The following is a 26455-nucleotide window of genomic DNA, read 5'->3' on the forward strand; positions in this document are numbered from 1 at the left end:
TGCAGTGCTGAGAATCGAACCCAGTGACTCATACATGCTAGGCAAGCACTCTATCACTGAGCCACCACCCCAACCCCTAAAATTATGTTGCTTAATTTTCAAACATTTTAGGAATTTTTTCAGATAACCTCCTTTTAGTTTAATTTCATTATTATTAGAAAAATTCCTCTTATTTTGCTTCTTTTTTTCTTTCTTTTTTTAATTATTAGTTGTTCAAAACATTTTGCTTATTTTAGTTTGATTCAAACTTGTTTAGTGGCCCAGAATCTTTTTTATCTTGATGAATGTTACATGTGCACTTGAAAAGAATATGTATTCTGCATTGATAGATGGGTTTCAAATCAGTCAGATTGACTAAGAATTGGTTTAGCCCTTCTACATCTTGCTTACTTTCTGTATTTGTTTCATCAGTTACCAAGGCAGAAAGTGTTGAAGCTTCTAACTACAATTTTGGATTTTCCTAGTTTTTCCTTTCAGTTCTAAGAGTTTTTCAATAATATGTTTTGGAGACCTGTGTTAAATGCATCCATATTTGGACAGTTATTCTTTCTTAGTTAATTGACCTTTTCATCATTATGAAGATATTCTATATTCCTGGTGATATTCCTTGTTCTGAACTTTGAATATTAATATAGTCATTTCAGGGTTTTTTTTTTTTTTTTTTGCTTAGTGTTTGCACTTATACCTTTTTTTGTCCTTTTATTTTTAACTTATTACTGTCTCTCTCTCTCTCTCTCTCTATATATATATATATATATATATATATATATAATATATATATAATATATATTATATATATATATATATTTTAAAGAGAGAGTGAGAGAGAGAGAGAGAGAGAGAGAGAGAGATTCAATATTTATTTTTTAGTTTTCCACGAACACAACATCTTTGTTTGTGAGGACAAAACATCTTTGTGCTGAGGACGGAACCTGTGCCGAAGGCCTGCCAGGAGAGCATGCTACCGCTTGAGCCACATCCCCAGCCCTACTGTCTTTATATTTAAATTAGCTTTTCTGTAGGCAGCCTATAATTGGGTCTTTTTTTTTATCCCATCTGCTAATTTTATTTGATGTTGGAAGACCATTTTTATTTAATGTAATTATTATTGTGGTTGGATTAAAATCTGTTATTTATATTTTTGTTTAATCTCTTCTTTTTCTTTTTGTCTTCTTTTTCTGCCTATCTTTGTATTAATTGAAAATTTTATTATTTCATGTGATCTACCATTATTGGCTTATTATTTCTATTTTTTAAAAATGCAGTGTTTGCTCTATTGTTTTCATCATACACCATTCATCACCGCATCACCGTCTACCTTCAAATAATATATACCACTTCATATATAGTATAAAATCTTAGAATATTCTACTCCAATCCTTCCTTCCCACCTTTTGTATTGTCGTTCTGCATTTGCCTTGTATGTATTCCATAAACCTACAGTACATTATGACTATGTTTTTTGTAGCCAATTATCTTTTAGAGTAACTAAACTTTTTTTTTTAAATGTCATTAGCACTTTTCTTCATTTCAACCATTTCTGGAGATCTTACTTGTTTAGATCCAGGCTCTGTCTGGTATATTCCTTCTGCCTGAAGAATTTATTTCAACAGTCCTTGTATGCAAGTCTCTTGGTAACAAATTTTCTTAGGTTTTCATTTACTTTTAAACATATTCCTTTCTCTTTTATTTCAGGCAATATTTTCATGAGTTTATAATTCTGGGTAAACATTTGTTTTTTCTTCCAGCACTTTTAAGATGTCATTTTTTCTTGATTTGCATTATTTCAGATGAGGAGTGTGCCTTCATACTTGTTTTTCTTCCTCTGTATGTAATGTTTTCCCTCCCTTTCTGATTGCTTTTAAGATGTTCCCTCTGTGTTTGATTTTTCAGTAGTTGGAATATGAAGTGCCTAAGTGTGTTTGTTTTCTCTCTAGACTGTTTAGAGTTCTCTGAGCTTATTGGATTTGTGGTTTGATGACTTTCATTGCTTTTGGAAAATTCCTAGCCATTATTTCTTTAAATACATTCTCTGCTCCAATCTCTATTTCTTCTTTTAGAGATTCCAGTTAAATAGATATTAGATCATATGGTATTATCCAGGAGTTCTTAGGTGCTTTGTTTCTTCCCTTATTCATTTCTTTCTTTCTTTTTTTTTTTTTTCAGTTTGGATAATGCCTGTTAACCGCATCCTTCATTCCATAAAAACACAAAGCAGACTGGTGGTTGCCTAGAGATAGGGGACTTAGGGAGTTACAGGAAGCAACTGTGAATGAGTACAGGATTTCTTTTTCAAGTGATAAAGGTGTTCCAAAGTTAATTGAGGTGATGACTACACAATTCTGTGATTATGCTAGAAAAAACAAAATATTGGCTGTGGTTATTAGTCTTATAGATAAAAAAGTGGTAGTTCGTTGCTTTGCTTTCACTTCTTGCTAAGTGTTCAGGTGCTTCTCTCCTATATGTCCTAGGATGCCTGGTCACTTGGTGCTGGGGTTATCTGGCCGTGTTATTGTTGTATTTTAATGACCTAGCTGAGAGTTTCCATGTTACCTTTTCTGTTATGAAACAACATATAAGTAGGGCCTGTGGAGAGTTCTCCAAACTGAGAATTTAAGGACAGATTCCCTAGGAGGTTCACTAAGAAATTCACAATCATAACATGGTAGCCTAGCAGGGGCTCCTTTTCTGCAGCAAACATGCTCATGCTCTGGGCTATTGTATGGTTCTAAATATTCAGAACTCTCCTAGATGGTTCTAGATGTTTCTGGTTTATAATAACACTCCCCCCATCTATATTAAGTGAAAAAAGCAAGCTGTAGAACAGTTCAGCTTTCTGTCCAAATGATAATAGGTTATCATTTGTATTTGGAAAAGTAGAGATAAAAATGAATCTTTTTGTACCATATCTCTAGAAAACACTGATGACATAGTTGACTCTGGAGCATTGTCATTGGTCACCAAAGAGCAGGGGTGGATGTATAACCTTGTGTGTCTTTTCAGTTTTGAACCATATCAATGCATTGTCTATTCAAAGAGAACTAGATGTTGGATTAGAGCAGAATCCTTCTAGGATGGTTAATCAAACTTGAGACTTAGATTGGCCCCTAATAATTTAGACTTTGCCCCATTTCTCATCTCCTAGTCCCTCCCTCTTCACACTCTTCACTCTGGATCATTTACTTGTGGCAGACCTGTTGCAATCTCTCCCTCTCAGAGTTAAATAGAAGGGTGAGGCAGCATTTCTAAAATATCTCTTGTGGCTGACTGCTATATTTAGCTCCAAACTTTCTAGATCAGTGGTTCTCAAACTTAAGCCTGCATCACAGTCACCTGGAAAGTACACAGAAGGCAGGCCCCCACCCTCAGTTTCTGATTCAGTAGGTCTGATGCGGACCCATGAATCTGCATGTCTAAAATGTTCCCAGGTAACACTCATTAGGTATCTGACTTTGAGAACCATTGCTCTAGAAAAAATTGCTTCTTCTGTGATGTGTCAATGTGCAGATGGGACCTCATTTTGACCTGTTAAGAAATAAAAGTCAGGAGAGGTGTGTTTCTCAACATGGGCATGTCTATAGCACACCTTTGTTCAGTTTTCTATCCAGCCAGCAATGCCTGCCAGGCTTCTTTCTCCCTCCTAAGACAATATGCACTTTACCACTATCAGGCCCCACACATCAGAAACCTGGCATCTCATCTACACTTCTCAGAGCAGACATTCTTGTGGTCACTTCTGTCAAATCCCTGCAAAGGCTTAATTGGCATTTAAGAGGAAGCATTGAAAGAGTCATGCTAATTACTGATTCCTCTCCCAGTGTTTCTTTGCAGGAGTATTATTAGCATTTGAGGAAAGACAGTTCTTTATAATGAACATTCTGTTTAATGTAGGTCATTAAGCCCCCTTCACCCTGTCCTCAAATCATGACAGTCAATCCCATTACATATCCCAGTGCCCTCTGACCTCTCCACCTCCATCCACTCATACCCCCCACCCTCAACAGGATGGGTGGTGAGAGTAGGACAAGTTTCCACTGAGAACCACAAGATTTGTATTAAGCTATGAGACCTTTGCCCAAACCATTGCCTTCCATCCATGTTTTAATATTTTCAGATTTTGACTTTAAAAGGAATCAAACAATAAATGTTTCTTTCTGAAAACCCAGTAGGTGGGATTGTGCAATGTGATGTACAGTTTCTCCTTTGTAGAGGGGTCTTTGGATGTTAGCACTGGATGGCTGTTTCCTGAGGAAGAGGCTTTGCATCTTTGTTGGATCAGGAGAATTATGCAACTTGTGCTGTTCTTTTGTTTGATGTTAGTGTCAGAGATCTTGGGGCTAGATGTAATGCTTGAGAGGTTGCAAAATTAGCATAGAAAACCATTTTGCATATTTTCTCAGCTTTCATACAGTTATAATTTCCAAATAAACCATAGTTTTGTGCTTTCTTGTCAATGATTTAAAACCTTTTGAAAAACAGAAAGGTTCTACAAAGGGTTCATAGTATAGGTAAGTTCACCCAAGGAGTAGGATTGTCAGAGCTCCCATGTCCCCCTGTGTGAAAAGAGATCAGAGTTATGGGTCTGAGGATAGGAGGAGCAATAGGCCAGGAGGCACCTCTGGCTGGCAGGTCATGAATGTAGCCAATGAGGCTGAGGTGCCAGGTGTACTCATGTTGGAGGTGGAGTCAGGTCAAGGAACTAAGAGCTCTCACTGGGCGTGGAGAATCATTGAAGAGAGTGACAGCAACTGAAACTGAGCTTGACCTTTGTCTTCAAGGCCAAGAGAAGCCTCATGGCAACTGCCTGGTATAGCCCAGAAGTAGCAAAAACCTTCCTTATATAAGTACCACCCTGCTTTAGCTCCTACTTGGTCCTGTAGCCAGATAGATTCAAGGGAGTCACTGGGTGCAGACAGGACTGGTGCTCCTGGGATTAGCTTTCTGCTGTTACTGTCAGGTGGAAAAGAGTATCGAGGTAGTGGACTGTAAGGGAGTAATTCTATCCTATCCCATCTCTCCACCAAGAGCCCAGTCGCTTCCAGTTCCTCTTCAAAGTGTGCCTCAAAATGTGGAGGGAAGCCACCACTCTGAGCCAAGAAGTTCCACCCTGTAGGTCTCCTCTGTGTTTTATTAGGGAATCCTGTAAGGACCTTTTGTTCTGAACGTCTCTTTGCTGAAATGCCATTGTGAGAGCTGGATTCCCTTTGGGTTTGCAAACTGTGCTTCACAAATCAACACATCTTCTGGAAGGTAGAAACAAGCCGCAAATGCTCAGAAACAAGTCATTTGCTCTTATGAGAAAAGGTTTTTACTATTTACTGCAGTTATTTGTTTCCCCCTTAAGAAGTGAGACTTGCCTCCAGAAGGAAGCAGAAGTGTCTGAAGAGAGGAGGGGGAACTCAGAAGGCTGGGTAGAGTGGGTGGACCCTGTGGGCTGCCAGAGTGTGGGTTCTGGGGAAACAGAGGACATGAGCTAAGCCCTAGGGACAGTGAGGGTGGAGAGTCACTCATCTCTGAGGACAGTTCTCTCCCAGAGTGTGGGTATTTTCTTCCTACCCTTTTAGTTCCCCTGGTCATATCACCAGAGCCAGCCTCCTGATTGCCTAAAAGGCAACTCCTTCCAGAAGGCCTGCCAGGCACCTACTTACACTGCCCCTCTCACCTGTAGGGAGGTAGTTCCCAGGTGTTTCCCAGGACCTTCCTCCCTCACCCCTGCCAGGGCCACTCCCCAAACTCCCCACCTATCCTGAGCACTGCCTTCCACAGTTCTGTGTCTGTCCTCAGTGGAGGAGAAAAGCGTCTTGTTCTGGTTCTCCTTGTAACTATTGTTCTGAAACTCCAAACCTATAACCCCCCCACACACACATGGTAATAAAAGCTACCTGTTATCACCTTTGGGACATTTCCCTGCTTCTACATAGCCTGTCTCAGGAACAGTGTACTCCCCCTAGCCACTCCCACATCCCTTTTGCGTGTCTGCTCAATTTGGTTTTGCTTTCCTCATTTCTTCCTGCCCTCCTTCCCACCCAGGTGGCTCCTGAGTCGCTGCCTCTGCTGCAGTTCAAAGCTGTATCAGGCACTCCCTGAGCCCCAGGGAAGCAGACTCCAGGGCAGGAAGCAGACCTTAGGACGTCTTTCCTGGCTTCCCAGCCCAGTTGCCACAACAAACAGCAGAGAAGACATTGGTGAGTGGTCAGTTAAAGTTCTGTTGTGCACCATTCTTCCTTCCAGCACCCTGGGGAGTCTGGAGAGATCGAGGCTATATGTCTTGCTTGGCACCCAGGAGAGACCAGTGCCCTTGAGGTCATATGCCACCTAGCCAGCTGCCCAGAGAGGTGGGGGTGAAGGCAGCATTATCTGTTGACCTCAGCTGAGCTGGTCAGAATTCTAGAACTGGTGAAGTCGGTGGAAACAGCCATTGGGTAAGTCAGGACAAAGATTAAGTGCCTGCTGGGTGCCCTGGTCCCTGCTAGAGACTGTTCACACTGCTAAGCTGTGGCCCTCCATCCTTCCACACTGAGGAAACCTCCCCTCCTGCTGCTCTGCTGAACTCAGAGCAGGCCTCCTTGGGTTTGGAGCATAGGCAGAACCCTGTTATTTGGGCCCTTTACTACATCTGATTCTGTGGGGCTTAGTTCTTCCAGGATGTGACCAAGAGCTCCCACAGGCACTGCCTCACAGTCACGGTCATCTTCCTCTGTCCAGTGAGGAGTTTCCTGTGATAACAGACATGGAGTGAGCCTGTTGAATGAAGATGGCACCTTCTTTGGGCAGCTGTGTGTTGGCAAATATTCTAAATGATATTTCACGAATGGGAGACATCTTTGAGATTTCTTATGTGTATTTAGGAGGACTATATCCATTGCATTTTGTAGCTTTTGCTTATGAGGGAGATGAACAGTTCCCTTTGTCACCCTCACCCGCTTCCTAGGGTCTCACCATTATAGGACTCCAGGGATGCTTGGCCAGTGTCAGCCTAGGGTCTCTGTTCTCTGTCACTGCAAAGGAGACAGGCAGGACCAGAACCAATTCCATTGAAGCCAAGAAAGTGAGAAGAGCAGGGGGAGAAGGATAGATGGGAATTAGAAAAAGAAAGTATGGTTGTGATTAAAAAAAACCAATAATAATGCTAAATGCTTTCCCCAGGATTCTAAACCTGCTTTCAACTGTGGCCCCATCACTGATGTGCAAACAGCTTCTTAGGTTGCTTTGAAACACAAACTTAGTGTGTAGGTTCTGTTCTTTGTTAAGGAAATAAGTCCTGTGAAGTTAAAAGGCTTTTTAAAAGTGATTGTGAAGTTGGACTCTAAAGTGACTGATAAAGGAGAAAAATGCAGCTGTGTGGCTGAGTTGGGGGGCTTCACTTTAGAACACTGTGGCTGGGGAGAGCTGGACCAAAGCAAACACTGTATATGCGAGAAAGGCGTCCTTTAAAGGGAAACCTTAAGGCTTTGTGACCCTGGAGCAGCTGAGGTGCAAGGTCAAAGGTTGGGAAGATCAGTGCAATTTTTTTTTTTCATTAAAAAGGGCAGGTTTGCTGCAGCTAAAATTAGAATGAAGTTGGTGCCTGTGGTGCTGATGCATGGGCCATGCAGTGTCCTCTCTATTCAGTCACTAGCGTTATGCTGGGAACAGGGAAATTTGCAAGGAGGAAAAGAAGTACATATATGCAAATGACTTCAGCTGTAAAACCTAGCAGCCAAGGGGACTGCAGGAATTGTCCAGCACCTTTTTCCCTGCTTCAAGGAGGGAATGGAGCAACAGAAGCAAGGTCCGGGAGCCACCCTGCACAGGGCAGAGGCAGCTAAAACTCATGCTCTCCTCTGAGTCCCTTCTGAGCTGATGGGCTATTCCCAGGCAAAGCAGAACCCTTAGCAAGTCATAGACATTCCTTGATAGTCATAGACATTCCTTTAGGTATCTTAAAGAGAATGTAATCTTTAGTCTCCTCCATGTTGTATCTTCAGAAACACCTGTGAAAATCTCCTGTCTAAATTTTGTGGCCATAATGAAGAGGTTCATCTCTGCTTTGGACATAATAACTTTGAACACTCAGTTTTGATACCATACCACATCAAACTATATTTATATATGCTTCAGTGCTGTTCTCTTTCTCATGAAAGCACATGTATTTAATTTTTAACTTAATCTAATTTTTTTTGTGTGTGTATGTGGTACTGGGAATTGAACTCAGGAGTGCTCTATAACTCCAGCCATTTTTTGTTTTGTTACAGGGTCTTGCTAAGTTGCCCAGGCTGACCTTGAACTTGAGATCCTCGGACCTAGGCCTCCTGAGTTGCTGGGATTACAGGTATGTGCCTCTATGCTGTGATATTTTAATTTAAAAAAGTTTTGGGAGTTATAGAATTAAACCAGGACCTTGTGCATGCTACTCGAGCCCTCTGCCACTCAACTACCTCCCCATTACAAAGCATATGTATTTTAGAGATCTTTATTTGTTTGATATATAACTTGTAATTAAATATGGTGCTTGATCATCTCTTTTTGCCAATATGTGGATTGAAATCAGGGGTGCTCTACCATTGAGCTGCATCAGTTCTTTTTATTTTATTTTGAGACAAGGTCTCATTAACTTGCCCAGGCTGGCTTCATACTTGTGATCCTCTTGCCTCATCCTCCCAAGTAGCTGATATTAGTGTGCTACCTTGCCTGGCTTGATCATATATATTTAAAAGGTAGGCATTAGGACCTTCATCAGTACTGTAACCATCTCTTCACAAAAGAAGATAACTGCCTTCAATGTGGTTAACATGACATAGTGTTCTATCAGACCTGGCATCCGTTCATTCACCAAGTCCTCTTTGAGTGACGAGTGAGGCAAGGTCCCTTCTCTCATGTAGTTTTCTTTCTGGTGGGAGAAGAGGACAGTAATGGCCTGTGAAGAACAGAGCAGAGGCAGAGGGTTGTTTATCCACGATGGTTAAGTAGTGGAGAAAGGCCTCTCTGTGGAGGCCATAGGTGATCAGAGTACAGAATGAGGTGAGTGAGTGGCTTTGAGAAGATCTGGAGGGAGATTTCCTTCAGACAGAGGGTCTGGCAGTTGCAGAGGCCAGAAGCAGCAGTGAGCTTGGTGTGGTTGGAGGAACAACAAGTAGGCCAGCAAGCATGAGTGGAGGGACTTAACAGGACATGAGTTTGATGCAGTAGGCCAGGTCTGGTGAAAAAAGCTACCCATTGTCATCTCTAGGATGCTTCCCTGTTTCCACACAGGGAAGCCTATCTTTGGTATGATGAACTTTTCCCACGTACTCCCATGTCACGTTCCCTTTTGCATGTCTGTCTCTGATTTGGCTTCTTTTCTCCCTCCCTCCTTCCTACCCAGTTGGCTTCTGAATTGAGCAGACTTGTAGGCCATGCAAAGGAGTTGGGCTTTATTCTTCAGATAGTAGGCAGCCATTAGAGGGTGCTGAGTAGTGTCTTGATCTGACTGCTGTTTGGGAACTGGCTGGAGGGGAGGGAAGTGGATGGGGAGAAAAGAGGCCACTGTAGTATCAGTCTGGTTGCTCGGTGGCTGGTGGCAATGGAGGTGAGAACATCAGATTGAAGGTAGAACCAGCTGTTGGTTGGGAAGTGGGTGAGAGAGAGAGGAACAGGATGGCACTCAGCCTGAGCATTTGGGTGGAGGGCGGTGCCTTCTGCTGGGTGGGAAATACTATAAGAAGAGCATGTTTGACTGGAGAAGATGGAGGGTTCTGCTATATCTTGTTTCCAGTGGAGACGTGGAATAGGTAACTGGGTGTGAGGTTCTGGAGGTCAGTGCGAGTCTGGGATAGGAGTTGCATATGGGAATCCCCAGTCTATACTTGGCACATAAAACCATGAGTCTGGACTTGATTACCTCAGGAATGAGCATACCAGTCATGTGGAGGCCAGGAGGAGGAAGTAGGAGGAAAAGAGGAGAATGTGACATCCCAGAAACCAAGGGAAGAAGACCCAGAGGAGGGGTTGAGCAACTGTGCCTGTGCATCTGGTTTTGTCCACCTTGTGGGCCTTGTGTTCCCCATTAGACTGGAACCTCTTTGAGGCCAGGGATGATTTTATTCTTCTCCTGCTTGCACTAGAAGCCACTCAAAGCTGTGACTTAACCACTTCACTTGAACAGCTCTGCAGTATAAAATTGAGGCCTGAAGTGACACTTCTTCTAAACTTTTAGAGTTTTCCATCAGGGGTTTGTGGGGACAGTGCTGATAAGAAAGGACAAGACTAATCTCAATCTGGGTAGAAGAGCTTGGTCATGTTCAGACTAATAGTAGAAGGGTTGGTGAGAGAAGACAGATGGAGGAGTAGGAAAGAATACAATAAAGAGTCAAATTTCTAACTGAAGAAATTCTGGGTCTCTTAAATATGGTCATATGGCGCTGATCTGAAGGATTATTGAATATTCATTGATTGATACAACAGTAGAATTCTATTCTTCATTCTCTGCAAAGAACCCCTCAGATTGGGAAAAATGACAATTAATCTATACATGGAAAGAGATGAGTTTTCTGGAAATTGGGATAAGATTGGGTCCTGTCTTGTCTCTTACATGGAAGTGTGATACCAGAGGACACATTGTATCATAGGAAAGCACAGGAATAATTTCAGGTTATGACACTTGTGGGGGCTTTGAAGAGATGGAAGGCCATCTTGGAGAAGTCAGGACAGCAGTTGAGAGCCCTCTACTAATAAAGGAGACTCTGGGTGTGGGATGAGGTTAGGCCCCACTGAGCTTAAGCTGGTAATAATCTCACAGGCCAAGGGTCCATCCCCTGGAGTTTTCCTTGGAACCTAATTACTAAACTTTTCCAGATGATCCCTGATCACAGGACCTGATAAAGCCCAATCTTACTGCTAAAACTATGTCTAGATTAAAGCTGTTTTTATTAATTTGCTATCCATTAAAGCCATCTCAGATTAATTATTTTTCAAAAGAAAGAAAACTATGCTACAGCTCTGCAAGTAACTTATGACCAGATGTTGAGGTCTTGGGATACCCTGCCATGCTTAAAAATATTGTAAGAAATCTTTAAACACTAAAATCTAAAAATAAAAACCAAAACACTGAAAAGATGAATAATAGCAAAGACTTTTAGTTCAAGAGATTTTATTGGCCTATTTATTTTTGTTTATTTTTGAAAAAGAATCATAAGTTATAGTTTAATACCAGATGTGGAGACCTAGATATATCCAACTTTATAGAGGGGAGGATAATTACAGAAAACAAGAAAGTACCCGAGGGAGAAAACTGCAAATCACTGGTAGCTTAGCGGAGTAGTCTGTGGGTATCTATAAGGTAGAGTTGAAAACGCACACGTCCTTGATCTAGCAATGAGTCACAGGGGTGGTGGTGATGTCAGGGTGCTGTTCAGATCCCACTAAATTCCTGGCATCTGAGGAAGATGTAGAGCCACAGCAACTTCTGCATCTACCAGCCTCCCACTGGAGTGCATTTCTTAACATTGTCCCTAACTGTTCCCTCCTGTTCCTGGTGCATCTGACAGCGTCTGCACTTCTCTGCCCCATTCACACAGCTGCATCTCAGCTCTTGGCTTGCTGTGGGTATGGCGTTAACAACCTAGGCCAGATTTCCTGGAAGGCCCTGGCTGTTCACCTCACCTCTTCTGGTGTCCGGTGGCCGACAGCCATGTCATACTCTTCAGGTCATGCATCTCTGCCTTTTGTGGGGTGGGGTTGTCAGTATGAGAGGCCTGCTCAGTGCCCCTGGTAAAGAATGAGGAGAGGATGGATGATGTTTGAACTTGTAGGCCTCTTGCCTACAAACCAAAGGAAGGTTCAAACTTGTTATGAGTTACACAGTACAAACCAGGCATCTGATGCCATGGGTGAGAATCTAGATTTAAAAGGAGGGTCTGTCTGGTCTGGTCAAAGGAATGCATGGAGGAGGGAGACAGTGATCTGAGCATCTCAGAAGAAACTTTAAAAAGGGGCACTTCAGGTTTAAAAGATGCACCTCCCATGCCAAAAGCCTTAAAAGGACCTTAAATGACTGGCACCTTAGATTAAAATCAAGATGAAGATGAACATGAATAAATAAGTATAAAATCCTTTACTTTGGATTTTATAAAAATCAACTAAACACAGACAAGATGTGATGGGGTTGATGACATTTAAGATAAGGACTAGAGTGAGGAAGTTTTAATTTTTTTTTTTTTTTAGTTGTAGGTGGACACAATATCTTTTATTTTATTTATTTATTTTTATGTGGTGCTGAGGATCGAACCCAGGGTCTCAGACGTGCTAGACAAACACTCTACCACTGAGCCACGACTCCAGCCCTACTATTATCTTTTCTATAGTTATTGTTAATAGCTGTGAGGAAACTGAGATTTCACTTACTTGTAAGCTAAGGAGTTAACCTGCCAGTTTCTTTGAAGCTGGTAGGAGATGAGACTCATGGCTTAGAGATGAGGCACTTTATGATTCACAACAGTATAGCTACCAGAGTATCTTTTTTTTAAAATTATTTTTTAGTTGTAGTTGGACACAATATCTTTACTTTATTTATTTATTTTTATGTGGTGCTAAGGATTGAACCCAGGGCCTCACACGTGCTAGGCAAGCTCTCCACCGCTGAGCCACAACCTCAGCCCATAGCTACCAGAGTATCTAGTATTGGTTCTATGAGTTCCCACCCCGTAGTTGACACAGAGAGTCAGGTGACACCTGAATAGTGGGGAGAAATCCTGAGCTTAGGGAACTTGATTCTTTTTTAATGGACAGGGAGCACACCTGTCCTTGGTCCAATTCACAGGGAGACATTTCTAGTGGGAGCATCTTTTACTTCCCAGGCTGTTTGCTATGCAAATATATACATATTTAAATTTATTTCTTACTTGGTGGCACTTGGAATTGAACCCAGGGGTGCTCTACCACTTAGCTACATACCCTGCCCTGTTTATTGCCTTGAACTTATGATTCTCTGGCCTCAGCCTCCCAAGTAGACGGGATTCCAGGTATGTGCCACTGCCCAGCTATGCAAATATTCTTGAAAAGGGAGTCTGGAATAAAGAATCAGTACCTCTGCTTATAACATGCAGAATTGTGAGAGACCCATGAACATGATCTCTTAACAGTCATCTCCAATAGAAAGGGAGAGGAATCTAATGTTTACTGCATCCTTGTTAGGCAAGGACCAGGGGCTGACCAGGAGACTTCTCATTCCTTGCTCCACTAAATTCCTAAATTCATCTCAATAGGTAGTGGTACCCATTTATTGTTGTTTTGTCAGTGAGGCAACTGGTGAGTAATGGAACTGGATATCCAGGTGGAGGATTTTGGGGTACACTAGGAATATCTTACCATTGTGCTATGAAATAGCCAAGACTTAGTTAGATTCTTATCAGGCACCAAGTATAGTTCTGAGCATTCTCCAGGAATGGATTTATTTAATGCTTACAACCAAGATGATCCTGTGCTGCTGAGGGCACTGAGTGACACAGCCAGGGCTTAAGTCCGTGCACTGAACCACTCACTGTGCTGTTATGTTCTTTCTTTAGTCCTCAGGGTCACAGCAAGGGGGTCATGGTCCAACTAGTATGTGCCCAGAGGATGTGCAAGGATTTGGAAACCATGCCAAGTTGGAATAGTTGAAGGGCTGTGTTTAGTCTGCAGAAAGATAAAGGATAAGTGAGGACTGACTTCAAATATTTGTAGACATGTCTTTTAGAAGAGTGAGTAGGGTTTATTCTTCATGACTGCAGGAGGCAAAATTGGAGCCTTTGAGGAGGAGACATGTTATGTTCAGCAAAAAATAACGTCCTAAGTAATTTAATGCCTTCTGATATGGTGTGAGAATGAGGTGCTTAAGTGTAAGTACCTCCTCATGCAGGATTTTCTTGGTTATTACCTCGTAGGTCTAGGATCTGTCAAGGTCCTGACAATAAGTATGTCTGTTTCTACTCCCTGCAGGAGGTAGACAATAGAGGAGGAGGCTTGATTGAGGCCACTTTAGATTTTTCCTAAGAAAGATGACCCTGCTGACACAGTGGCCTGAGCTCCTTCCCCTGCCATCCCTTCCTGTCTTCTCTGGGGACCTTAGGTACTCTGTGGGTCAGACCTGCACAGAGAGGGTTCCTGTGTGTGTGTAGAGGGTGATCACCTCTGGGAATTGGGGCCCACCAAAGGTGTCTAGAAGAGTTAGTCTCAGCTGCCTCCCAAGGGATCCCACTCCTGGCACTCCCAGGCCTGCTCAGTCTTATGGGGATCTCCAGGATCTTGACTAAGTCCTGCCTTAACCCTGCTGGTTTTGATCCCTTCCCTGATGCCATCCTGCAATCACCAGCCTCAGGGCCTGGCCTAGCCATTCCCCATGTACACCCCAGGCCCAGTGTTGCCCAGTTTGGAACAGAACAGGATTCCTGTCCTAGGTGGGAGGTTGAGTTAGCAAATTTCCATGGTCTCTTAACTGTTATCTACTGTTATCTGTGGTTCTGTGATTCATTCTTTCCTTGTCAAGTGGCCCAAGCTTTAAAAAGTCAGTGGGAACAGGTGGTTGGGTCTAGCCTTTCTGCAGTGACCTGGCTGTGGCCCCATGGAAACTCCCCTGGTGGTGGGCAGCTCCAGTCTGGAGCTGAGCAGATCAGGTCCAGCTGCAGGTCCAGGGAGGGACCCTGGACTGGTTGGGAGAGGAATTTGGGGAGATGGTGAGGAATAGGAGCAGTGGCAGTTGACTCAATGGCATCTATTCCACTCAGCCAGAAACATCGTCTGTTGGAAGCAAATGACTCCCCAAATGTGGTCTTAATTAGCCTGTGCATTTCTTTAAAAGAATTACGATCTCATCAAAGAGTTTTGAAAAGTAATGCTTAGCCCAGTGTAAAGGGCATGGTCAGGAGCTGATCCTGAAATAATGTCTCTGCTATTCCAGATGTCAGGAATCACTAAAAATACACTTAGAACTCGGAGGAATTCTTGGTTTTTGGACCCATCTCCTTTCTCTTTCAACATCCCTCCAGAATGTGAGAGAGTGAAGAAGAGAGCCAAAAAGCTTTAATTATCCAGTCTGCTGACATTATTTTATCTGCACCACTGATATAAAATCTGTACAACATTCCATTTAAATCTCAGTGCTAGCAGCGAACTTGGGCCTTTGTCCTTCTGCTGGTTGTGGCCAATGCTCTGATTCTCACTCCACCCTCCTTCAGACTTTTTAACTCTCAAGTTCTCTGTGGTACTGGAAATTTTCTGTCTGTGGCATATCTATACTTTAGGAGAGTCCCTGAACTGTGTGCTTTTGCCCCCCAAACTTTTCCTCCTCAGTGCAGCCTGGCCACTTGTGGTTGAGTTCTGGCATATGCTCATTAGAGCAATATGGATTCGGCAGGAGCATTTTGCCATATTTCTGTTATTGACATCAATGGAGAAGGAAGAGAAAGTTTGTGTCCTTTTTCTCCCCTCTTTTATGTACAAATGAAAATTTCCCTGTTGTATCTTTAACTTTCCCTGGCCAGTCAAAGGGATCTTCAATTTCGCTTTGTCTCTCCAGACTGTGGACCTTTCCATCTGGTTTAAGGTTGACACAGTCACCAAATAGCTGGTTATTTAGCATCCAGTAGATACTATAGTTGTTACTGCTCCAGCTAGGTCACATTTAAGGAGGGCTTCCAGGGTACCAGGCAGAGTGCTCAGGGCTTCAGTTCTCACAACCTCTTGAGGCAAGTGCTACTGCCATCTGCTATGTCTTGCATATGGTTTGAAAGGGTTCATGAGTTGGAAACTTATTCCCCAATGAGGCAGTTTAAGAAGTGATTGGGCCTTAAGATGTGGGATCTAGCAGGGGATTGCAAGACTAGTCCTTTCTTACTCTCTGGCTTCCTGTCTTGTAATGTGTCTCCCCATCCTGAGTATGCTCCTGCTGTTGCGATCCCATCCACCATAACATTATTTTATCTGCACCACTGATATTAATTCAGTACAACATTCCATTTAAATGTCAGTTCTAGCAGCAAACTTTGGTCCTTACCAGAGCAAGCTTCATGCTGTTTAGACTATCAGCCTCCAAAACTGAGCTGAAACACCTCATTTCTTCATAAGTACCCAGGAGGTGTCTTGTTAGAGTAATGGAAAACTAACTAATCATCACCCTCCCCATCCTATAATTAAAGATGCAGACTAAAGGAGATTAAAGAATTTGCTGATGGTCCCATAGCAGAGCCAGGATTAGAAGCCAGGCAGTGTGGGACAGAGCTGGTTGACTTCAGCCCCCATTCCACACTGCTCTACATGCAAACATATGGCAGCTGCTGTTTGTGCACATGCTCCCCTATCCCCTCAGGAACTGTTGGTGTCTGATATCACCCTATCCTCGGCCAATGTGTAATGAGTACAGACTGGGAAGTCTCTGCCACAGAAGTTTAAAGACAGAGCAACCCCAGCACTGCCCACAGCACTGCAGCCAGGGAGCAGAGCCTCAGCTGTCAGAACCGTGGCTTTGCCTGTTCACTGCTTCACCTCCAAGGACCAGAAGAGCACCTGAAAGTAGTGAGCTCTTGAAAAATATGTGATGAACAGCAAACTTTAAACAAAGCCTTGACATTTTTACAAATAAACAAAAGAACATATTCATTCCAAAAAGCATGAAGTCCATAAAGTGAGATACAAAGACAGCCATTATTATTATTATCATTATTTTAGATTTCTTAAAATTAGAATTTATTATTCTAAAATTTTAAAACCATCTGGAGTAAACTCTGAATTCAGGGTTTACAAATTGAAATTAAGCTGGGCGCAGTGGCACACAACAGTAATACCAGTGGCTAGGGAGGCTGAGGCAGGAGTATTGTGAGTTCAAAGCCAGCCTTAGCAACTTGGGAGGCCCTAAGCAACTCAGCAAGACCCTGTCTCTAAATAAAATACAAAAATATGTTGGGGATGTGGCTCAGTGGTTAAGTGCCTCTGGGTTCAATTCCTAGTACAAAAAATAAAAATAGGGGCTGGGATTGTGACTCAGCAGTAGAGCACTCACCTAGCATGATCGAGGCCCTGGGTTCGATCCTCAGCACCACATAAAAATAAATAAATAAAATAAAGATATTGTGTCCAACTACAACTAAAAAATAAATATTTAAAAGAAGAAGAGGAAGAAGAAGAGGAGGAGGAGGAGGAGAAGGGGAAGGAGAAAACATTGAAGTTAACCATCTTTTATATCTGGACTTCCTGTGCCTTTTACTTTTCTCTTTTTTGAGTGGGATGTGTACCATTATTTATTGATTGATTTATAAGTGTTTTTGTCCAGTAAGGGAAGATGTCTTTTGTCTTTCATGACATTTAAATAAAACATAAGAAGTCTTTATCTTAGAATTCTAATGATACAGGGAAATTAAGGATGACACATTAGAATCTTTTGAAAAAATAGAAAGAACTTATTGTTAACAGTAGAAATCTGTTTCCAGTCTCTGCTATCTTCTGTTTTCTTTCATTTAGAAATAACCTATTATGGTACAAAGTATTTTTTATTGGTTCTTTATAGTTATACATGACTTGGCGGGAACTTTGTCATAGCGGGTGCTTGTGAACCCTGGTCTTAGGTAAGACATTAGCAGCTCATGTATCCTCCTGGGAAGTCCTAAGAGAAGAGATGGACCTTGAGGTTGAAGCAGGTTCCAGCAGGGTGGAAGAGACTCTGGAATCCATGCCACAGCTGCCTCTGCTGGCAGAATTTTATAGGAGAGGGCAGAGGCCTCTGTTTTGTTTGATAACAACAGCTGTTTTGAACTTCATGACTTCCCAGATTTGGATGCTTTCCTGTCTTGCTCAATGCTTGCCTCACTTCCAAGGTCTTGCCTCACTTGGTTGGGTATCTAAGCGTGCATCCCTTTAAAGTGCCTGGGGATCCCTTACCCAACCCTGGCACAGGATCAAAGAGACCAAGCACAAACTGGAGCTGAGAAAGGAGGGTAAAATATTTGGGAGAAATATTTAACATGAGTTAGCTTTAGGTAGGTTGACAGAGATCAAGAGGACCCAGATTCCTTTTGGGGTTGTGGTAGAGCACTTGCCTTGCACATGTGAGGCCCTGGGTTCAATCCTCAACACCACATGAAAATAAATAAATAAAATAAAGGTATTGTTCCCATCTACAACTAAAAAAAAACCATTTAAAAAAAGAACCCAGATTCAAGAACCATAAAAATTTCATATGCTTTGACTCAGAAATGAAAAATTTTGAAATATATCTTGGGGAAATAATCTGGAAGAGTTCTGTTTGAAATAGTGACTTGCAGTATTATTTGTTTTTAATGAAACAAATAATAGTTTGATAATGGAATTGATTGAAGGAATTAAGGTTGATCTACTCAATGTAATATTATATAGTCATTGAAAATAAAATTTATAAAAAGTGTTCTGTATCTGGGAAAAAGTTTGTGGTAGCTTGAAAAAAAAACATGGAAAATAAAGCCAGTGATAATGTATGTACAAAATTTTGTTTTTTTTCCAGTACAAAAGACTTGAAATATATGCATATACACATTTCACATATATACATTATTTATACATATGTACATGAATCTATATGAATAAAATGGTAAATGGTAGCTGGGTGTGGTGGCAGATGCCTGTAATTCCAGTTACTTGAGAGGCTGAGGCAGGAGGATTTCAAGTTTGAGGTCTGTCTCAGCAACTTAGTGAGATCCTGTCTCAAAATAAAAAATAAAAAGGTGGGGGGCTGAGGATGTAACTCGGTGGTAGAGAACCCCTGGGTTCAGAAGCTGAGGTAGATCCAGTCTGATGGAGAAGTGGCCCAGGTACAGTAGAAGGTACAGCTATGCTTCCTGACTGGATGGAAGATAACCAAGGTGGTTATTTCTAAGCTGCCCCAGAATGAATCTAAAATTCATATTCGTCTCTGACCCAGGAGCTCCTTTTTCCTCTTGCTTCCTTCTTTACCTGACACAGACCCGTAATACATAATCACTAAAATTTCCACTGAGCAGAAGCAATAAGAGTAAATAGTTTGCCAGCTGAGTTGTCCCCTGTTGGCGACCTTGAAGCACTTCTCCCTGCAGAAGTTCTTGACTTCTCATGGGGAAGTCTGGCATGGCTCCTGCAAAATTCAGTTCAAAGGGTAGATGAGCACTTCAAGCAGATGGGGGCTTAGCCTATGGCTCTGTTTACTTCTTGATCTACCCTCTGTTCTATTGACCCCGTCACCCATAATGAACACAGTGCCATGTCGATCCACCAACCAGCCTGGAAACCTAGCCTAGGTTCAACTTGCAAGAAAAGTGAGATGGAATTGTGCCCCCTGGAGGACTGATCTGACCCTGAGTGCCCCAAGATGCCTGCCTGGACATCTTGGGAGGACTGGGAGGGAAGAGGCAAAGGACCTGTAGGTGGCATCTGCTTATAGCCAGTCTCAGCTCAGTTTAGTTCCCAGTCAGTAGAGGAGCCAGACCTGTGCAGCTAACCATGTATCTGAACCAACAGACTAGTGCTGCCAGGATTGCTTGTGTAAAGAGATATCTAGATTTTTGTAGATGTTTCATTCTGTTGGTTGGTTGAGGGGTGCAGGTGCTGAGTGTTGGGGCAGACCTGTCTTTGTCTTTTCCTGAACTTAAGCAAGGAATTACCTGTGGCACCTGGATACTATTTTTAAGGTTTTTTTTTTTTTTTTTTGATACTAAGGATTGAACCTAGGGTGCTCTACCACAGAGCTGTATCACCAGTGAATTTTTAGTTTTTAAATTTTGAGAGTGTGTCTTACTAAATTGCTTTAGGGCCTCACTTAGGCTGGCCTTGAACTTGGAATCTTCCTGCTTGAGCCTCCCGAGTGGATAGGATTACAGACATGTGCCACCATCTGGGGCCTGGATGCTATATTAAGTCTCTAGCTCAGAGATAAGGAGGAAGCATTGCTCCAGAGGCCAGGCTATACATTGAATTGACAGGAACCTGCAAAGATCAGAGCATACCTGATGCCAAGCACAGCTTCCTGAGGTAGAGGAACTTGTAATGAGGGAGGAAGTACCAGAGTAGGGCTTAAACTGAAGCTGCATAAGCAAGATGGTGCCCACCTGCTCCTCCTTGGATTTTAGCTGCACTATGGGGACTGGGTACAGTCACTTTTGCACTTGGACCCAGAAACAGAGAGGGATGAGGCCATTAAGATGGAAACCATCCCCAATTAATAGGTGTAAGGGAAGCAGAGTTGAGTCCCAGAGATTTTCATTGTGGGTGCCCTGAATCTCTCTCAGATGCTTGACTCTGAGAAGTCTCATGCTGCAGCTGCTTTCTCTAAGAAAGTCTTGAATCGATTCATGATTAAAAAAAAAAAGTAAGATTAAAATGGGTTCCTTACATTAAGCATTAAAGATAAAAGCTCCAGATAATAGCATTCTGCTAAATACTATGTAACTAGAAATAAAGAGTAGTAATTAAAAGTCCATTGTGAATTTTTTATATCTTTATTTATATGTGGTACTGAGGATCGAACCCAGTGCCTCACACATAATAGGCAAGAATTCTACCACTGAGTCACAACCCCAGCACCTCCATTGTGAATTTTTAAAAAATATCTTTTTAATTATTTATTTATGTGGTACTGAGGATTGGACCAGGGCCTCACATGTATGAGGCAAGTGCTGTACCACTGAGCTACAACCCAGCTCCTCCATTGTGAACTTAATAGATGTTTTTATAGATATATAAATGGGCCTAATCAGTCACACCTGGAGAGGCCTGCGGGTGGCTGCTCTATCTCCCAGGTAGAAGCTTCCCTACATTGCCTGAAAGAAAATGGTCTGCCAACTAGAATTGCTATTTCAAAGCTTTGTAGGGATGATAAGCACCATACTTCTCTTCAGAGTCCTCTACCAATCTTGTTATTGTGGGGGAGAGACAGCATTTACATCCTATAAATGCGACACTCTCACAAGCCTGAATGCTAAAAAATGAACTACGGCTTTTACTTTAGTAGAGGCCTCAACAGGTGCAGAATGTCAGGATTCGGTAGAAAAACAGGAAGAGTTTTAGGACCTGTGAATAGGATATTGCACTACTAGATCCCACTCTCCTTACCTCTAGGGCTTCATTTTTGCTCTTTCATTAATCTGGTTTCTCCAGTTGGACCCCAAGTTCCCTGAAGTTGAACCATGTCCTGGAAGTCTATGCTCCCAGGTCGGGTGTGTGTTACCTCCCTGGCCACCCTGTATCATCCTGTCTCCTTGCCCTAGCAGCTGATGGAGCCTTCTTTGGGAAAGGACTTATGCAAGTGGCTTCCTGTGTCAGAGAGAGAAGTGGGAAGAGGACAGGTACTGTCTCCCACCCCTGGGAGCCAGTTGAGTAACACCTCTGAGCTGAGGTTCCTTAATACCCTCCTGCTGATGTGCTGTGCCCTGGGTGGGCCATTGAATTTCTCTAGACCTTCTCTTCTAGGCTCCCGAGGTCCCCATTTTCTTTCTCAACAGCCAGAAGTGAAGAAGTGAACCCTGTTAGCTTCATCAGTGTCTTCCATAAAGTCTGAAGATGAAGAGACAGGCAGAACTGCTAAAAAAATAATCAGACTGTTAAAGGAGAAAATAGGTCCATCCCTGTGGTTGCCATGTTGCTGATGGTGAGGAGCAGATGTTAGCAACACACAGGCTACCCTCCGAGGCACTGGAACTTGAGGGAATCCTTTTGGAGAGAGGCAGGCAGGACATGATGTGGAAGGGCCTCCAACTTCGGACCATCATGAGGTCCCATCAGCCAGCTGGGGATCTGACTCCCAGCCAGCCCTGCCATAGGCATCACATCTGGAGCTCCGGTGGGTTCAGATGCCTACCCACAGAGCACAAAGGACAGGCCAGAGGTGTCATGGATTCCTGAGCCTGTTGAGAGGACCTTTTGTCTAGAGGAAATACAAATAGCTCCCCTAGTTGGTAGCTCTACAGAGAGCCAGGGGCAGTCTGAGAACATCCTGTAGAGGCCAGGTACACTTCACTGGCTTTAGCTGTGGGCAGAGGAGAGACCCCAGCAACCTGCAGACCAGCTCCAGCTTGGGGCAGTGTGGGTGGAGTCAAGGGGTAGAGCCAGGAGGAAGTCAGCAGGGACCATGAGCCCCCTTTTCTCTATTCCCAAGCCTTTCTCCTCCAATAGTTGCTCTCCTCCAGTAGGTTTCTGATGTCCAGGGCCCTCCTCAGAGGCAAAATGAGGAGTATATCCCCACCCAAGGCTGCTCCCCAAGTCTCTGCTTTCTCTGACTCCTGTCCCTTCACCCTGGAATGCTGTGAGTCTTCCCTCCCATTGGCCTGATGCCCTTAGTCTTGGTCTGGGAGAATCCTGGACTCTTGATTGGCACAGCAGGTGCTGGATAGGTGCTGGATAATCATTTTCTCATCTTGTATTTGACCTTAATTTGTCCTCTCACAGCTCCACTGCTGCTCCCCTGGCGGGGGGGGGGGAATAATAGTTATTCCACTGAGAGTCAGAAATGGAGCAGTGAGGACTGTGCACCAAGGCCCTGGGCCAGTTTAGATGGGGGCCTGAGAATTCCAGGCTCAGTAAAACCAACTCCAGCCCTGAGGATGCCAGCCCTGCTTGTCACCTGCGGGGGACTGCAGATTGAACCCTTCATCCAAGGAGCAGCCACCCTGTTTGAAAGGGCAGGGGAGAGGGGAGGGCAGTCATGGTGCATGTGGGGGGTGAGGGGGCAGGGTGTAGATTATGGGAACAAATGGGAACCTGAGCAGAATGAGGTTGGGAGATAAGGAGGTGTCCTGGCTCTTCCTGCAGCATTTTATGCACTGTGGGAGAAGGGAGCATCTGCCACACTCTATTTAACCTTTCACCTATTTATGCTTTTTACTACCTTGGGGGCACTCAGCAAACACCTGGTGGTGGACAGACGGTGTGTGTGTCTGGCCTTCGGCCCTCATTCTCCAGGCTATCTTGAGAACACAAACCTGATGCACCTGGCTTGATTGGTCCAAGTGAGCAACTTGGAATTCAGATAATGTAGGCCCTTCTTAGGGTCAAGAGGAAGCCCTGCTATCTCAGCTGACCTTGTCTGGCTGTGGAGTAAGCTCTTAGACATCAGGGACATAAGCATGCAGTGTCTGGAGGAAGACTTTCTATAGATGTAAACCACAGAAATTAACAAACTTCTGGAATTTCCTTGCTGAGGGTTGTGCATGCTTTCTGGACTGGCTTGTGGCTGTTGTGTGTATGTTCAACTTCCTGGCACACCAGGCGTAGCTCATCATTAGCAGACTGTCACGCTGTCTCAGGCAGTGCAACTATGATGGTCAGATGAGATCTCTAGCACCCGTTGCTCTGCTCACTGGCAAGAGGTTGAGTGTTTGAGCTGCCATCTAAAGAGGAAAGTGTGCATTGTGTGCCAGTGCACCCACGGGGACAGAGTTAGGACCCTTCCCCGGAACCCTCCTGTTAACAGACCTTGTCCCTAAAACTTGGTGGCTCTGGTCTTAAGCTTAGGCCTCAGCTTTCTTATCTGTGGACTGAGAAGGTGAGCTAAAGTCCCTTTGAGTTCTATAGCTGTATGTGGCCTAGTGGCTGAGCCAGGACAAACCACCAGGACCTTGGACTCCAGTCTACTCAGCTCCAGTCCTCATAGTATCTTCAACAATGTGAATTGCTACCAATGATCCGAACCTGCAGAGTCAAGAGATCTGGGTTCAAATCTGGTTGGTCACTCTTTGAATGACTAGCTCTTTCAGGATTCAGGGGTCTCACAAGTTGTTATTACTATTAGCTTTGAGATTTCAGTTTAACTTCTGAGTCTTTCCCTTATCTTTAAAATGAAAGTAATACCTATCTTCTGGAGTTCCTTTGAAAATTAAAGTGAACTTAGGTAAAAATGAACTAAAGTGAACTTAGGTAAAACCCTAAGTTACCTGCAGAGATAGCTTCAGTCAACATTTAATAAATGGGTTGTTTTTATTGGGACAATAGACATGTGATTCACAGTCCCTTCACTCTTCCAGACCTTATGTTTCCTTTCTGTAAAACAGAAGGATTGGATTAGAGCAGGGCTTTTCCAGCTTTGCCCGTTGGGCCGCAGAGAAAAAAGCATGTGTTCTGGGAGTGGGGCTCGGGTTGCAGCCTGAAGCAGCTTGCAGAAAACATTTCTTTACATTCTTACATTTATTCATAAATTTGACTTACAGTTGGCCTTCTTTACAATAATGTGAATGGATTGATTTTAATATAAAAATGCTTTCCCCAAATCTTTGAGTAAAGTTGATGTCCCAGAATGAGGTACCCTCACAATTCCCCAAAGATCACACAGCTGCACCCCTATGGGGATGGAGGTTAGATTAGATAGTTCCAAAGGTCCCTCCTAGCTGTGATATTCCAGGTTTCTGGGGTATGTAATTCTCCTCCACAAAGGACCTGAGACGGGTACCAACGAATCCTGCAGGAACTTCAGAGAGGCTGGCTCCCTGTACCCCTCCCCCTGGTGGGACTGGATGGGGCTGGGTGGTAGAAGCACCAGCTGCCTGGCATGGAGAGTGCAGAGGCTGGAGGAGAGCAGGATGTGCCTGAGCCTGACTTTCTGTCCTTGGACTGATAAACCTGGCTGCTCAAGTTGGCAGCCCTCTACCACCCTAGGTAAATTCCAGAAAACACTAAGCCATTGTTTCTCACCCACACTGCAGACTGGTGGAGAGCGCAGGGGACTAATAGTGTGTGGAAGTCAGGGCTTGTCACACTACCACAGTTTTCTCCTGACACTTTTCATGCAGCACCCAAGGTGGGGGCTGGGCTTGTGCCCAGCCTGTGGGAAGAGAGGGCAGGAGAACCCAGAGAAGGCAGCAGGTTTCGGGGAGGATACAGAGATTCCTGGGTGTGAACAGAAACAATGATCTCTAAATGTGGTATGAGCTCTATGTGTGGGGAGAGACTGTGCTGATGGTGGTGTCAACCCTGTGCAGATTTGCCAGAGATAGGCCATTATGCATGAATGGCCTCTCCCTTAGGCATAAGGGATTGAAATGAAGTCACCCATTCGTTTAGGACAAATATATGGGGCATTTCCTGGACTAGGTATTGACTATATTAGTCAATTTGTATTCATTAGATATCATGACAATGAAATCTAAGCGAATTCCAACAAATACTGGAAATTTCTTGTTGGCATGGTGTTTATTATGATAAAATTTAATGTCTTTTTATAAATTATTCCTGAGCAAATTACTGAATTGAACCAGGATCTAGAGTTCTAAAGGACTAGATTCTAGTTCAGCTTTATTGACTATATGGCCTATATTAGTCAGTTTTGGTTATTATAATGAAATATCCGAGGCAGTCTATAACTTTATAAAGAAAAGAGGTTTATTCAGCTCACAGATTTAGAGGTTTGAAGTCTAAGATCAGGTGGTCCCATTGGTTTGACCTTTGTTGAGGGCCTAACAGTGGATGGTGTCACAAGGGTGGGAATACTTGTAACAGGAAGAGATCACATCCTGAAACAGGAAACCAGAGAGTGATTTGGAGATAGAGCTCACTCTTTGGATGACTTGCTGTTTCAGGATTCAGGGGTCTCACAAGTACTTCCATAATTGCTTCCAAGGGCTGTTCTTCCAGTGACCTAGGTGCCACCTCTTAAAGGCCCCACCACCTGTCACCACTGCCACACTAGGGATCAAACTCCCCACACATGAACCCTAGGGACACACTCTAACCATGTCCAAACTGTAGCACGACTAGAGCAAGTCACTAGGTCTTTGAGCCTCAGATTTTCCATCAACAAAACAGAGTTATAAAATATCTCAGAATGTTGCAAAGTTGAAGTGCAATCTTTTTTTTTTCTAAAAACAGACATTTATTCAATAAATCAGTATCATTCACCTCATGGTACATACAGAATCATATGAGAAGTCTTTTTAGCAAGTGTATTTAAACACTCAACTTCAGGTGTTACAGTACAATAAGGACTTTTACTCACTGAATATATAGTGAGATTTAATTATCATAAATTATTAAATCAGTAGGTAGGTGTTAATTTTAAATAAAAACTGTTTTGGTAACATTACTCTCCCCAAGGGCCTCCATAGCCTTGTGTCAATCAACTTAATGACCGCATTTTTCAAAATTCCTCTTGGTGCATCCTTTTGCCAAATGAGTTTCCTTGCTTTTATATACACATACCTGAAATCAGCTTTATACTGAGGCTTACCCTTTTAAATTGCCATGACCTGTTCTCTCTCTTTTATTTTTAATTTTGAGATATGGTCTCACTGAATTGCTTGGGACCTTTAAACTCACAATCATCCTGCCTCAGCCTCCCAACTATTGAGATTACAGGTATAGCCACTGCGCCCAGCCCATGACCTGTTATCTATCCCTTACAAATGAGAGATCTTTGCTCTGGTCCCTGAGCCCTGGTTGTCTCATCTGCAAAATAAGGAAGTGGACCAAATGGTTTAGGTTCCCTTCTATTTCTGACACTGCAATCTAGCCATATTGTAGTGTGCTCACGGTAAACCAGAAT

General features: G+C 43.2%; 1 protein-coding gene across 4 annotated transcripts in view; it reads left to right on the forward strand.

Moving 5' to 3' along the window:
- Mylk (myosin light chain kinase) overlaps positions 1-26455 on the forward strand; it is a 246743-nt gene that overhangs the window by 36521 nt on the left and 183767 nt on the right. For all 4 annotated transcript variants that reach the window (XM_078044102.1, XM_078044103.1, XM_078044099.1 and 1 more), the window contains exons 2-3: positions 6031-6185; positions 8235-8311. The gene's annotated coding sequence lies outside the window, so the exon portion shown is untranslated. The remainder of the gene's footprint in view (positions 1-6030; positions 6186-8234; positions 8312-26455) is intronic.

Source organism: Ictidomys tridecemlineatus, chromosome 3, assembly GCF_052094955.1.
Source record: "Ictidomys tridecemlineatus isolate mIctTri1 chromosome 3, mIctTri1.hap1, whole genome shotgun sequence".
Lineage (NCBI taxonomy): Eukaryota > Metazoa > Chordata > Mammalia > Rodentia > Sciuridae > Ictidomys > Ictidomys tridecemlineatus.